We start from the raw sequence: 13,831 nt of genomic DNA on the forward strand, positions 1-13,831 counted from the left end.
AGTACGCCTTTTGGCGTCTTCTGGTCCAACACCAGTGGAGACTAGGCTCTAAGAAAAGCCGTCTCGGGTGTGGACCAATCAAATTCAAGGACAGTGCCAATATTATTATTTTCAGAGTTGTCTTTTTTGTTTGCATTTTGACTGCTTGTGTTGTGGTTATTGCAAACATGATGCCTTGAATAAAGGTGTCAGTTTTTGTGCCAGTCAAAAGGGTAAAACCTATTACTATATCTTGTTACAAACATGTCTCCGTGTATCTACACATGACACTCCTCTCGACAAGAGAATAACACACCGTTTAATGAAGTCACAAGAGAACACCACGGCAAGAAAAACCACTGCTCAATTTCAAATACGCAGGGGTGCAAGTGTGTCACGTACTGACCTTCTTTATCTTTGGCCGCAAAAAGCTCCAAAGCCCTTTGTGTTTTTTCTCCGGGAGGTCTGCGTTGTCGTTCAGGTCATGGCCCAGCTCTGTAACGCAAAGAGAGCCACTCAATATATCCACAGGGTACTCTTTGGTTCTATTCGCTAAAGTCACGTAACAAGCAAAAAAATTAAAAATTCTCACAACGTTTCGGCCACAACGCAAGCGGCCTTCATCAGGTGAAGGGACCGTGCTGTCACGAGGACAGCGTTGGAGTGAAAACAGCCAAGCCCAGGTCGCGTACTTTAAGCTGTGTGGGAGGCTGTTTTCACTCCAATGCTGTCCTCATGACAGCACGGTCCCTTCACCTGATGAAGGCCACTTGTGTTGTGGCCGAAACGTCGTGAGAATTTTTCAATTTTTATTTTGTTGTTGTTTGTGACGTGACTTTACCGAATAGAACCAAAGAGTATGGATCATTGCAGTCGCGAAAGCTTCAAATCTAGAACATCCACAGGTGAAGGTTTCCATTACCTGAGCGTTAATGTGCATATAGCAACAGGGATGACACGCAGCGAATTCGCTTCACAGTGAACGGTCCGTAGTTTTTGCAGATGCAACACAAAGTTAAATTATCATTAGACCTCCTTTGCCAGTTCCAAAATGTAATAATAATAGGGTTTTTCCCCTTTTTGATGGCAACAAAACTGAAACCTTTTTACAAGGATTCATGTCTACTGCATTAACCACAATACCTGTGCACCAATCAGTGAGTGGATGAGTGGATGGGTGAGTGAGCGGGTGAGTGGGTGGGTGGGTGAGTGGGTGAGTGAGTGGGTGGGTGAGTGGGTGAGTGAGTGAGTGGGTGGGTGAGTGGATGAGTGGATGGGTGAGTGAGCGGGTGAGTGGGTGCGTGGGTGAGTGGGTGAGTGAGTGGATGGGTGGGTGAGTGGATGAGTGGATGGGTGAGTGAGCGGGTGAGTGGGTGGGTGGGTGAGTGGGTGAGTGGGTGGGTGGGTGAGTGGGTGAGTGAGTGGGTGAGTGAGTGAGTGGGTGGGTGGGTGGGTGAGCGGGTGAGTGGGTGGGTGGGTGAGTGGGTGAGTGAGTGGGTGAGTGAGTGAGTGGGTGAGTGAGCGGGTGAGTGAGTGAGTGGTTGGGTGGGTGGGTGGGTGGTTGGGTGGGTGGGTGAGTGGGTGAGTGAGTGGGTGGGTGAGTGGGTGAGTGGGTGAGTGGGTGAGTGAGCGGGTGAGTGGGTGGGTGAGTGAGTGAGTGAGTGGGTGAGTGAGTGAGTGGGTGAGTGGTTGGGTGGGTGGGTGGGTGAGTGGATGAGTGGATGGGTGAGTGAGCGGGTGAGTGGGTGGGTGGGTGAGTGGGTGAGTGAGTGGGTGGGTGAGTGAGTGGGTGAGTGGATGGGTGAGTGAGCGGGTGAGTGAGTGGTTGGGTAAGTGAGTGAGTGGGTGAGTGGGTGAGTGAGTGGATGAGTGGATGGGTGAGTGAGCGGGTGAGTGGGTGGGTGGGTGAGTGGGTGAGTGAGTGGGTGGGTGAGTGGGTGAGTGAGTGAGTGGGTGGGTGAGTGGATGAGTGGATGGGTGAGTGAGCGGGTGAGTGGGTGCGTGGGTGAGTGGGTGAGTGAGTGGATGGGTGGGTGAGTGGATGAGTGGATGGGTGAGTGAGCGGGTGAGTGGGTGGGTGGGTGAGTGGGTGAGTGGGTGGGTGGGTGAGTGGGTGAGTGAGTGGGTGAGTGAGTGAGTGGGTGGGTGGATGGGTGAGCGGGTGAGTGGGTGGGTGGGTGAGTGGGTGAGTGAGTGGGTGAGTGAGTGAGTGGGTGAGTGAGCGGGTGAGTTAGTGAGTGGGTGAGTGAGCGGGTGAGTGAGTGAGTGGTTGGGTGGGTGGGTGGGTGGTTGGGTGGGTGGGTGAGTGGTTGGGTGGGTGGGTGGGTGAGTGGATGAGTGGATGGGTGGGTGAGTGAGTGGGTGAGTGGATGGGTGAGTGAGCGGGTGAGTGGGTGCGTGGGTGAGTGGGTGAGTGAGTGGATGAGTGGATGGGTGAGTGAGCGGGTGAGTGAGCGGGTGAGTTAGTGAGTGGTTGGGTGGGTGGGTGGGTGAGTGGATGAGTGGATGGGTGGGTGAGTGGGTGAGTGAGTGGGTGGATGGGTGGGTGAGTGGGTGAGTGGGTGAGTGGGTGAGTGAGCGGGTGAGTGGGTGGGTGAGTGAGTGGGTGAGTGAGTGAGTGGTTGGGTGGGTGGGTGGGTGAGTGGATGAGTGGATGGGTGAGTGAGCGGGTGAGTGGGTGGGTGGGTGAGTGGGTGAGTGAGTGGGTGGGTGAGTGAGTGGGTGAGTGGATGGGTGAGTAAGCGGGTGAGTGAGTGGTTGGGTAAGTGAGTGAGTGGGTGAGTGGGTGAGTGAGTGGATGAGTGGATGGGTGAGTGAGCGGGTGAGTGGGTGCGTGGGTGAGTGGGTGAGTGGTTGGGTGGGTGGGTGGGTGAGTGGATGAGTGGATGGGTGAGTGAGCGGGTGAGTGGGTGGGTGGGTGAGTGGGTGAGTGAGTGGGTGGGTGAGTGGGTGAGTGAGTGAGTGGGTGGGTGAGTGGATGAGTGGATGGGTGAGTGAGCAGGTGAGTGGGTGCGTGGGTGAGTGGGTGAGTGAGTGGATGGGTGGGTGAGTGGATGAGTGGATGGGTGAGTGAGCGGGTGAGTGGGTGGGTGGGTGAGTGGGTGAGTGGGTGGGTGGGTGGGTGAGCGGGTGAGTGGGTGGGTGGGTGAGTGGGTGAGTGAGTGGGTGAGTGAGTGAGTGGGTGAGTGAGCGGGTGAGTGAGTGAGTGGTTGGGTGGGTGGGTGGTTGGGTGGGTGGGTGAGTGGTTGGGTGGGTGAGTGGTTGGGTGGGTGGGTGGGTGAGCGGGTGGGTGGGTGAGTGGGTGAGTGGATGGGTGAGTGAGCGGGTGAGTGGATGGGTGGGTGAGCGGGTGAGTGGGTGGGTGAGTGAGTGGGTGAGTGGATGGGTGGGTGAGTGGATGAGTGGATGGGTGAGTGAGCGGGTGAGTGGGTGGGTGGGTGAGCGGGTGAGTGGGTGGGTGGGTGAGTGGGTGAGTGAGTGGGTGAGTGAGTGAGTGGGTGAGTGAGCGGGTGAGTGAGTGAGTGGTTGGGTGGGTGGGTGGTTGGGTGGGTGGGTGGGTGAGTGGTTGGGTGGGTGGGTGGGTGAGTGGATGAGTGGATGGGTGAGTGAGCGGGTGAGTGGGTGGGTGGATGAGTGGATGGGTGAGTGAGCGGGTGAGTGGGTGGGTGGGTGAGTGGGTGAGTGAGTGAGTGGGTGAGTGGTTGGGTGGGTGAGTGGGTGAGTGAGTGAGTGGGTGAGTGAGCGGGTGAGTGGGTGGGTGGGTGAGTGGGTGAGTGAGCGGGTGAGTGAGCGGGTGAGTTAGTGAGTTAGTGAGTGAGTGGGTGAGTGAGCGGGTGAGTTAGTGAGTGGGTGAGTGAGCGGGTGAGTGAGTGGGTGAGTGGATGGGTGAGTGAGCGGGTGAGTGAGTGGTTGGGTGAGTGAGTGGGTGAGTGAGCGGGTGAGTGAGCGGGTGAGTGAGCGGGTGAGTGAGTGGTTGGGTAAGTGAGTGGGTAAGCGGATGGGTGAGTGAGCGGGTGAGCGGGTGAGTGAGTGACCGGGTGAGTTAGTGAGTGGGTGAGTGAGCGGGTGAGCGAGTGAGCGGGTGAGTGAGCAGGTGAGTTAGTGAGTGGGTGAGTGGATGGGTGAGTGAGCGGGTGAGTGAGCGGGTGAGTGGGTGGGTGAGTGAGCGGGTGAGTGAGCGGGTGAGTTAGTGAGCGGGTGAGTGGATGGGTGAGTGAGTGGGTGAGTGAGTGGGTGAGTGGATGGGTGAGTGAGCGGGTGAGTGAGTGGTTGGGTAAGTGAGTGGGTGAGCGGATGGGTGAGTGAGCGGGTGAGCGGGTGAGTGAGTGAGCGGGTGAGTTAGTGAGTGGGTGAGTGAGCGGGTGAGTGAGTGAGCGGGTGAGTGAGCAGGTGAGTTAGTGAGTGGGTAAGTGAGTGAGTGGGTGAGTGGATGAGTGGGTGGGTGAGTGAGTGGGTGAGTGAGTGAGTGGGTGAGTGGTTGGGTGGGTGGGTGGGTGAGTGGATGAGTGGATGGGTGAGTGAGCGGGTGAGTGGGTGGGTGGGTGAGTGGGTGAGTGAGTGGGTGGGTGAGTGAGTGGGTGAGTGGATGGGTGAGTGAGCGGGTGAGTGAGTGGTTGGGTAAGTGAGTGGGTGAGTGGATGGGTGAGTGAGCGGGTGAGTGAGCGGGTGAGTGAGCGGGTGAGTGAGTGGATGAGTGGATGGGTGAGTGAGCGGGTGAGTTAGTGAGTGGGTGAGCGGGTGAGTGAGTGGGTGAGTGTATGAGTGAGTGGGTGAGTGAGCGGGTGAGTTAGTGAGTGGGTGAGTGAGTGGGTGAGTGAGCGGGTGAGTTAGTGAGTGGGTGAGTGAGCGGGTGAGTGAGCGGGTGAGTTAGTGAGTGGGTGAGTGAGCGGGTGAGTTAGTGAGTGGGTGAGTGAGCGGGTGAGTTAGTGAGCGGGTGAGTGGGTGGGTGAGTGAGCGGGTGAGTGAGTGGGTGGGTGAGTGAGCGGGTGAGTGGGTGGGTGAGTGAGCGGGTGAGTGAGTGGGTGGGTGAGTGAGTGAGTGGGTGAGCGGGTGAGTGAGCGGGTGAGTGAGCGGGTGAGTGAGCGGGTGAGTGAGTGAGCGGGTGAGTTAGTGAGTGAGTGAGTGAGCGGGTGAGTGAGTGAGCGGGTGAGTGAGCAGGTGAGTGGGTGGGTGAGTGAGCGGGTGAGTGAGCGAGTGAGTGGGTGAGTGAGCGGGTGAGTGAGCGGGTGAGTTAGTGAGTGGGTGGGTGAGTGAGCGGGTGAGTGAGTGGGTGGGTGAGTGGATGGGTGAGTGAGCGGGTGAGTGAGTGGTTGGGTGAGTGAGTGGGTGAGTTAGTGAGTGGGTGAGCGGGTGAGTGAGCGGGTGAGTTAGTGAGTGGGTGAGTGAGCGGGTGAGTGAGCAGGTGAGTTAGTGAGTGGGTGGGTGAGTGAGCGGGTGAGTGAGTGGGTGGGTGAGTGAGTGGGTGAGTGGATGGGTGAGTGAGCGGGTGAGTGAGTGGTTGGGTGAGTGAGCGGGTGAGTGAGCGGGTGAGTGAGCGGGTGAGTGAGCGGGTGAGTGGTTGGGTAAGTGAGTGGGTGAGTGAGCGGGTGAGTGGGTTGTTGGGTGAGTGGGTGAGTGAGCGGGTGAGTGAGTGACCGGGTGAGTTAGTGAGTGGGTGAGTGAGTGAGTGGGTGAGTGAGCGGGTGAGCGAGTGAGCGGGTGAGTGAGCAGGTGAGTTAGTGAGTGGGTGAGTGGATGGGTGAGTGAGCGGGTGAGTGGGTGGGTGGGTGAGTGGGTGAGTGAGTGGGTGGGTGAGTGGGTGAGTGAGTGAGTGGATGGGTGAGTGAGCGGGTGAGTGGATGAGTGGATGGGTGAGTGAGTGGTTGGGTGAGTGAGTGGGTGAGTGGGTGAGTGAGTGGGTGAGTGGATGGGTGGGTGGGTGAGTGAGTGGGTGAGTGAGCGGGTGAGTGAGCGGGTGAGTGAGCGGGTGAGTGAGTGGTTGGGTAAGTGGTCGAGTGAGTGGTTGGGTGAGTGAGCGGGTGAGTGAGCGGGTGAGTGAGCGGGTGAGTGAGTGGTTGGGTGAGTGAGTGAGTGGGTGAGTGAGTGGGTGAGTGGATGGGTGAGTGAGTGGGTGAGTGAGTGGGTGAGTGAGCGGGTGAGTGAGCGGGTGAGTGAGTGGGTGAGTGAGTGGTTGGGTAAGTGAGTGGGTGAGTGGTTGGGTGGGTGGGTGGGTGAGTGGATGGGTGAGTGGATGAGTGGGTGAGTGGATGGGTGAGTGAGCGGGTGAGTGAGTGGTTGGGTAAGTGAGAGAGTGGGTGAGTGAGTGGGTGAGTGGATGGGTGAGTGAGTGGGTGAGTGAGTGGGTGAGTGAGCGGGTGAGTGAGCGGGTGAGTGAGCGGGTGAGTGAGTGGTTGGGTAAGTGAGTGGGTGAGTGGTTGGGTGGGTGGGTGGGTGAGTGGATGAGTGGATGGGTGAGTGAGTGGTTGAGTGAGTGGTTGGGTGAGTGAGTGAGTGGGTGAGTGAGTGGGTGAGTGGATGGGTGAGTGAGTGGGTGAGTGAGTGGGTGAGTGAGCGGGTGAGTGAGCGGGTGAGTGAGCGGGTGAGTGAGTGGTTGGGTAAGTGAGTGGGTGAGTGGTTGGGTGGGTGGGTGAGTGGATGAGTGGATGGGTGAGTGAGCGGGTGAGTGGGTGGGTGGGTGAGTGAGTGGGTGGGTGAGTGAGTGGGTGAGTGGATGGGTGAGTGAGCGGGTGAGTGAGTGGTTGGGTAAGTGAGTGAGTGGGTGAGTGGGTGAGTGAGTGGATGAGTGGATGGGTGAGTGAGCGGGTGAGTGGGTGGGTGGGTGAGTGGGTGAGTGAGTGGGTGGGTGAGTGGGTGAGTGAGTGAGTGGGTGGGTGAGTGGATGAGTGGATGGGTGAGTGAGCGGGTGAGTGGGTGCGTGGGTGAGTGGGTGAGTGAGTGGATGGGTGGGTGAGTGGATGAGTGGATGGGTGAGTGAGCGGGTGAGTGGGTGGGTGGGTGAGTGGGTGAGTGGGTGGGTGGGTGAGTGGGTGAGTGAGTGGGTGAGTGAGTGAGTGGGTGGGTGGGTGGGTGAGTGGGTGAGTGAGTGGGTGAGTGAGTGAGTGGGTGGGTGGGTGGGTGAGCGGGTGAGTGGGTGGGTGGGTGAGTGGGTGAGTGAGTGGGTGAGTGAGTGAGTGGGTGAGTGAGCGGGTGAGTTAGTGAGTGGGTGAGTGAGTGAGTGGTTGGGTGGGTGGGTGGTTGGGTGGGTGGGTGAGTGGTTGGGTGGGTGGGTGGGTGAGTGGATGAGTGGATGGGTGAGTGGATGGGTGGGTGAGTGAGTGGGTGAGTGGATGGGTGAGTGAGCGGGTGAGTGGGTGCGTGGGTGAGTGGGTGAGTGAGTGGATGAGTGGATGGGTAAGTGAGCGGGTGAGTGAGCGGGTGAGTTAGTGAGTGGTTGGGTGGGTGGGTGGGTGAGTGGATGAGTGGATGGGTGGGTGAGTGGGTGAGTGAGTGGGTGGATGGGTGGGTGAGTGGGTGAGTGGGTGAGTGAGTGGGTGAGTAAGCGGGTGAGTGGGTGGGTGAGTGAGTGGGTGAGTGAGTGAGTGGGTGAGTGGTTGGGTGGGTGGGTGGGTGAGTGGATGAGTGGATGGGTGAGTGAGCGGGTGAGTGGGTGGGTGGGTGAGTGGGTGAGTGAGTGGGTGGGTGAGTGAGTGGGTGAGTGGATGGGTGAGTAAGCGGGTGAGTGAGTGGTTGGGTAAGTGAGTGAGTGGGTGAGTGGGTGAGTGAGTGGATGAGTGGATGGGTGAGTGAGCGGGTGAGTGGGTGCGTGGGTGAGTGGGTGAGTGGTTGGGTGGGTGGGTGAGTGGATGAGTGGATGGGTGAGTGAGCGGGTGAGTGGGTGGGTGGGTGAGTGGGTGAGTGAGTGGGTGGGTGAGTGGGTGAGTGAGTGAGTGGGTGGGTGAGTGGATGAGTGGATGGGTGAGTGAGCGGGTGAGTGGGTGCGTGGGTGAGTGGGTGAGTGAGTGGATGGGTGGGTGAGTGGATGAGTGGATGGGTGAGTGAGCGGGTGAGTGGGTGGGTGGGTGAGTGGGTGAGTGGGTGGGTGGGTGGGTGAGCGGGTGAGTGGGTGGGTGGGTGAGTGGGTGAGTGAGTGGGTGAGTGAGTGAGTGGGTGAGTGAGCGGGTGAGTGAGTGAGTGGTTGGGTGGGTGGGTGGTTGGGTGGGTGGGTGAGTGGTTGGGTGGGTGAGTGGTTGGGTGGGTGGGTGGGTGAGCGGGTGGGTGGGTGAGTGGGTGAGTGGATGGGTGAGTGAGCGGGTGAGTGGATGGGTGGGTGAGCGGGTGAGTGGGTGGGTGAGTGAGTGGGTGAGTGGATGGGTGGGTGAGTGGATGAGTGGATGGGTGAGTGAGCGGGTGAGTGGGTGGGTGGGTGAGCGGGTGAGTGGGTGGGTGGGTGAGTGGGTGAGTGAGTGGGTGAGTGAGTGAGTGGGTGAGTGAGCGGGTGAGTGAGTGAGTGGTTGGGTGGGTGGGTGGTTGGGTGGGTGGGTGGGTGAGTGGTTGGGTGGGTGGGTGGGTGAGTGGATGAGTGGATGGGTGAGTGAGCGGGTGAGTGGGTGGGTGGATGAGTGGATGGGTGAGTGAGCGGGTGAGTGGGTGGGTGGGTGAGTGGGTGAGTGAGTGAGTGGGTGAGTGGTTGGGTGGGTGAGTGGGTGAGTGAGTGAGTGGGTGAGTGAGCGGGTGAGTGGGTGGGTGGGTGAGTGGGTGAGTGAGCGGGTGAGTGAGCGGGTGAGTTAGTGAGTTAGTGAGTGAGTGGGTGAGTGAGCGGGTGAGTTAGTGAGTGGGTGAGTGAGCGGGTGAGTGAGTGGGTGAGTGGATGGGTGAGTGAGCGGGTGAGTGAGTGGTTGGGTGAGTGAGTGGGTGAGTGAGCGGGTGAGTGAGCGGGTGAGTGAGCGGGTGAGTGAGTGGTTGGGTAAGTGAGTGGGTAAGCGGATGGGTGAGTGAGCGGGTGAGCGGGTGAGTGAGTGACCGGGTGAGTTAGTGAGTGGGTGAGTGACCGGGTGAGCGAGTGAGCGGGTGAGTGAGCAGGTGAGTTAGTGAGTGGGTGAGTGGATGGGTGAGTGAGCGGGTGAGTGAGCGGGTGAGTGGGTGGGTGAGTGAGCGGGTGAGTGAGCGGGTGAGTTAGTGAGCGGGTGAGTGGATGGGTGAGTGAGTGGGTGAGTGAGTGGGTGAGTGGATGGGTGAGTGAGCGGGTGAGTGAGTGGTTGGGTAAGTGAGTGGGTGAGCGGATGGGTGAGTGAGCGGGTGAGCGGGTGAGTGAGTGAGCGGGTGAGTTAGTGAGTGGGTGAGTGAGCGGGTGAGTGAGTGAGCGGGTGAGTGAGCAGGTGAGTTAGTGAGTGGGTAAGTGAGTGAGTGGGTGAGTGGATGAGTGGGTGGGTGAGTGAGTGGGTGAGTGAGTGAGTGGGTGAGTGGTTGGGTGGGTGGGTGGGTGAGTGGATGAGTGGATGGGTGAGTGAGCGGGTGAGTGGGTGGGTGGGTGAGTGGGTGAGTGAGTGGGTGGGTGAGTGAGTGGGTGAGTGGATGGGTGAGTGAGCGGGTGAGTGAGTGGTTGGGTAAGTGAGTGGGTGAGTGGATGGGTGAGTGAGCGGGTGAGTGAGCGGGTGAGTGAGCGGGTGAGTGAGTGGATGAGTGGATGGGTGAGTGAGCGGGTGAGTGAGCGGGTGAGTTAGTGAGTGGGTGAGCGGGTGAGTGAGTGGGTGAGTGTATGAGTGAGTGGGTGAGTGAGCGGGTGAGTTAGTGAGTGGGTGAGTGAGTGGGTGAGTGAGCGGGTGAGTTAGTGAGTGGGTGAGTGAGCGGGTGAGTGAGCGGGTGAGTTAGTGAGTGGGTGAGTGAGCGGGTGAGTTAGTGAGTGGGTGAGTGAGCGGGTGAGTTAGTGAGCGGGTGAGTGGGTGGGTGAGTGAGCGGGTGAGTGAGTGGGTGGGTGAGTGAGCGGGTGAGTGGGTGGGTGAGTGAGCGGGTGAGTGAGTGGGTGGGTGAGTGAGTGAGTGGGTGAGCGGGTGAGTGAGCGGGTGAGTGAGCGGGTGAGTGAGCGGGTGAGTGAGTGAGCGGGTGAGTTAGTGAGTGAGTGAGTGAGCGGGTGAGTGAGTGAGCGGGTGAGTGAGCAGGTGAGTGGGTGGGTGAGTGAGCGGGTGAGTGAGCGAGTGAGTGGGTGAGTGAGCGGGTGAGTGAGCGGGTGAGTTAGTGAGTGGGTGGGTGAGTGAGCGGGTGAGTGAGTGGGTGGGTGAGTGGATGGGTGAGTGAGCGGGTGAGTGAGTGGTTGGGTGAGTGAGTGGGTGAGTGAGCGGGTGAGTGAGCGGGTGAGTGAGCGGGTGAGTGAGCGGGTGAGTGAGTGGTTGGGTAAGTGAGCGGGTGAGTGAGCGGGTGAGTGGGTTGTTGGGTGAGTGGGTGAGTGAGCGGGTGAGTGAGTGACCGGGTGAGTTAGTGAGTGGGTGAGTGAGTGAGTGGGTGAGTGAGCGGGTGAGCGAGTGAGCGGGTGAGTGAGCAGGTGAGTTAGTGAGTGGGTGAGTGGATGGGTGAGTGAGCGGGTGAGTGGGTGGGTGGGTGAGTGGGTGAGTGAGTGGGTGGGTGAGTGGGTGAGTGAGTGAGTGGATGGGTGAGTGAGCGGGTGAGTGGATGAGTGGATGGGTGAGTGAGTGGTTGGGTGAGTGAGTGGGTGAGTGAGTGGGTGAGTGGATGGGTGGGTGGGTGAGTGAGTGGGTGAGTGAGCGGGTGAGTGAGCGGGTGAGTGAGCGGGTGAGTGAGTGGTTGGGTAAGTGGTCGAGTGAGTGGTTGGGTGAGTGAGCGGGTGAGTGAGCGGGTGAGTGAGCGGGTGAGTGAGTGGTTGGGTGAGTGAGTGAGTGGGTGAGTGAGCGGGTGAGTGAGTGAGCGGGTGAGTTAGTGAGTGAGTGAGTGAGCGGGTGAGTGAGTGAGCGGGTGAGTGAGCAGGTGAGTGGGTGGGTGAGTGAGCGGGTGAGTGAGCGAGTGAGTGGGTGAGTGAGCGGGTGAGTGAGCGGGTGAGTTAGTGAGTGGGTGGGTGAGTGAGCGGGTGAGTGAGTGGGTGGGTGAGTGGATGGGTGAGTGAGCGGGTGAGTGAGTGGTTGGGTGAGTGAGTGGGTGAGTGAGCGGGTGAGTGAGCGGGTGAGTGAGCGGGTGAGTGAGCGGGTGAGTGAGTGGTTGGGTAAGTGAGCGGGTGAGTGAGCGGGTGAGTGGGTTGTTGGGTGAGTGGGTGAGTGAGCGGGTGAGTGAGTGACCGGGTGAGTTAGTGAGTGGGTGAGTGAGTGAGTGGGTGAGTGAGCGGGTGAGCGAGTGAGCGGGTGAGTGAGCAGGTGAGTTAGTGAGTGGGTGAGTGGATGGGTGAGTGAGCGGGTGAGTGGGTGGGTGGGTGAGTGGGTGAGTGAGTGGGTGGGTGAGTGGGTGAGTGAGTGAGTGGATGGGTGAGTGAGCGGGTGAGTGGATGAGTGGATGGGTGAGTGAGTGGTTGGGTGAGTGAGTGGGTGAGTGGGTGAGTGAGTGGGTGAGTGGATGGGTGGGTGGGTGAGTGAGTGGGTGAGTGAGCGGGTGAGTGAGCGGGTGAGTGAGCGGGTGAGTGAGTGGTTGGGTAAGTGGTCGAGTGAGTGGTTGGGTGAGTGAGCGGGTGAGTGAGCGGGTGAGTGAGCGGGTGAGTGAGTGGTTGGGTGAGTGAGTGAGTGGGTGAGTGAGCGGGTGAGTGAGCGGGTGAGTGAGCGGGTGAGTGAGTGGTTGGGTAAGTGAGTGGGTGAGTGGTTGGGTGGGTGGGTGGGTGAGTGGATGAGTGGATGGGTGAGTGAGTGGGTGAGTGGGTGGGTGGGTGAGTGGGTGAGTGGATGGGTGAGTGAGCGGGTGAGTGGGTGGGTGGGTGAGTGAGTGAGTGGGTGGGTGAGCGGGTGGGTGAGTGGGTGAGTGAGCGGGTGAGTGAGTGGTTGGGTAAGTGAGTGAGTGGGTGAGTGAGTGGGTGAGTGAGCGGGTGAGTGAGCGGGTGAGTGGTTGGGTAAGTGAGTGAGTGGGTGAGTGGGTGAGTGAGCGGGTGAGTGAGCGGGTGAGTGAGCGAGTGAGTGAGTGGTTGGGTAAGTGAGTGGGTGAGTGGTTGGGTGGGTGGGTGGGTGAGTGGATGAGTGGATGGGTGAGTGAGTGGGTGAGTGGGTGGGTGGGTGAGTGGGTGAGTGGATGGGTGAGTGAGCGGGTGAGTGGGTGGGTGGGTGAGTGAGTGAGTGGGTGGGTGAGCGGGTGGGTGAGTGGGTGAGTGAGCGGGTGAGTGAGTGGTTGGGTAAGTGAGTGAGTGGGTGAGTGAGTGGTGAGTGAGTGAGTGGGTGGTGAGTGGTGAGTGGGTGGTGAGTGAGTGGTGAGTGGGTGAGTGAGTGAGTGGTGAGCCAGCCACAGTCACACACACACACAGTATAGTGTAGTGTATAGTGTAGTGTATAGTAGTGTATAGTGTAGTGTATAGTGTAGTGTATAGTGTAGTGTATAGTGTAGTGTATAGTGTAGTGTATAGTGTAGTGTATAGTGTAGTGTATAGTGTAGTGTATAGTGTAGTGTAGTGTATAGTGTAGTGTATAGTGTAGTGTATAGTGTAGTGTGTAGTGTAGTGTATAGTGTAGTGTATAGTAGTATATAGTGTAGTGTATAGTGTAGTGTGTAGTGTAGTGTATAGTGTAGTGTATAGTGTAGTGTGTAGTGTAGTGTGTAGTGTAGTGTATAGTAGTGTATACTGTATAGTGTAGTGTATAGTAGTGTAGTGTATAGTGTAGTGTATAGTGTAGTGTAAAGTGTAGTGTATAGTGTAGTGTGTAGTGTAGTGTATAGTTGTGTATTGTATAGTGTAGTGTATAGTGTAGTGTATAGTGTGGTGTATAGTGGTGTATAGTAGTGTATAGTAGTGTGTGGTGTATAGTATAGTGTATAGTGTAGTGTATAGTGTAGTGTATAGTAGTGTATAGTGTAGTGCATAGTATAGGCATTTCCCTGTCCCCAGACGACCTGCTTGTCAGTTTTGATGTGGTGTCCTTGTTCACCAAAGTCCCGGTACCTGACACCATCGCTATCATTGAAGACCTGGTTCATCAAGGACTGCATACTGATGTACCCCCCCTGGTGAGACACTGCTTAACCAACACATACTTCACCTGGAATGGAACTTTCTACAAACAAACTGAGGGCACCCCAATGGGCTCCCCCCTATCTCCGGTTGTAGCCAACGTATTCATGGAAAAATTTGAAACTGACGCCATCCAGACTGCCACTCTACGCCCGACCTTATGGAAGAGGTACGTTGATGACACCTTTGTCATCTGGCCACATGGCCAGCCTGCTCTAGACCAATTCCGCGACCACATCAATTCCATACACCCAGCCATCAGATTTACCATGGAGGTCGAAAAAGATGGCAAACTACCCTTTTTGGATGTCTTAATTAAAAGGATACATGATGGTTCAATGAGCCACTCTGTCTACAGGAAACCTACCCATACAGATGCTTACTTGAAACCGGATTCCCACCACCATCCATCCCAGAAGAACTCCCTCATCAAGACTCTATACCAGGGGTCGGGAACCTTTTTGACTAAGAGAGCCATGAAAGCAAAAAATTTGGAAATTTATTTCAGTGAGAGCCATATAATATATTTTAAAAGTGAATTCAACTAAATGTCAGTATAATAAGCCTCTGAATTTATTCTTTTAAATAATGTTGTTATAACACTCACCATTAATGCGACTTCTGGTGCTGCATGGATTTGCTGATGTCTTTGTAGTCGGGTTGGTACTTGGTGAGGTTAAGCTTCATGCAAGCGTTGAGGCTTTCATCCGTTAAACGTGATCGTAGGTTGGA

This window comes from Petromyzon marinus, unplaced genomic scaffold (genome assembly GCF_048934315.1).
Source record: "Petromyzon marinus isolate PM22_M1 ecotype Great Lakes invasive population unplaced genomic scaffold, UKy_Petmar_22M1.pri1.0 PM_G_Scaffold_42, whole genome shotgun sequence".
NCBI classification, from domain to species: domain Eukaryota; kingdom Metazoa; phylum Chordata; class Hyperoartia; order Petromyzontiformes; family Petromyzontidae; genus Petromyzon; species Petromyzon marinus.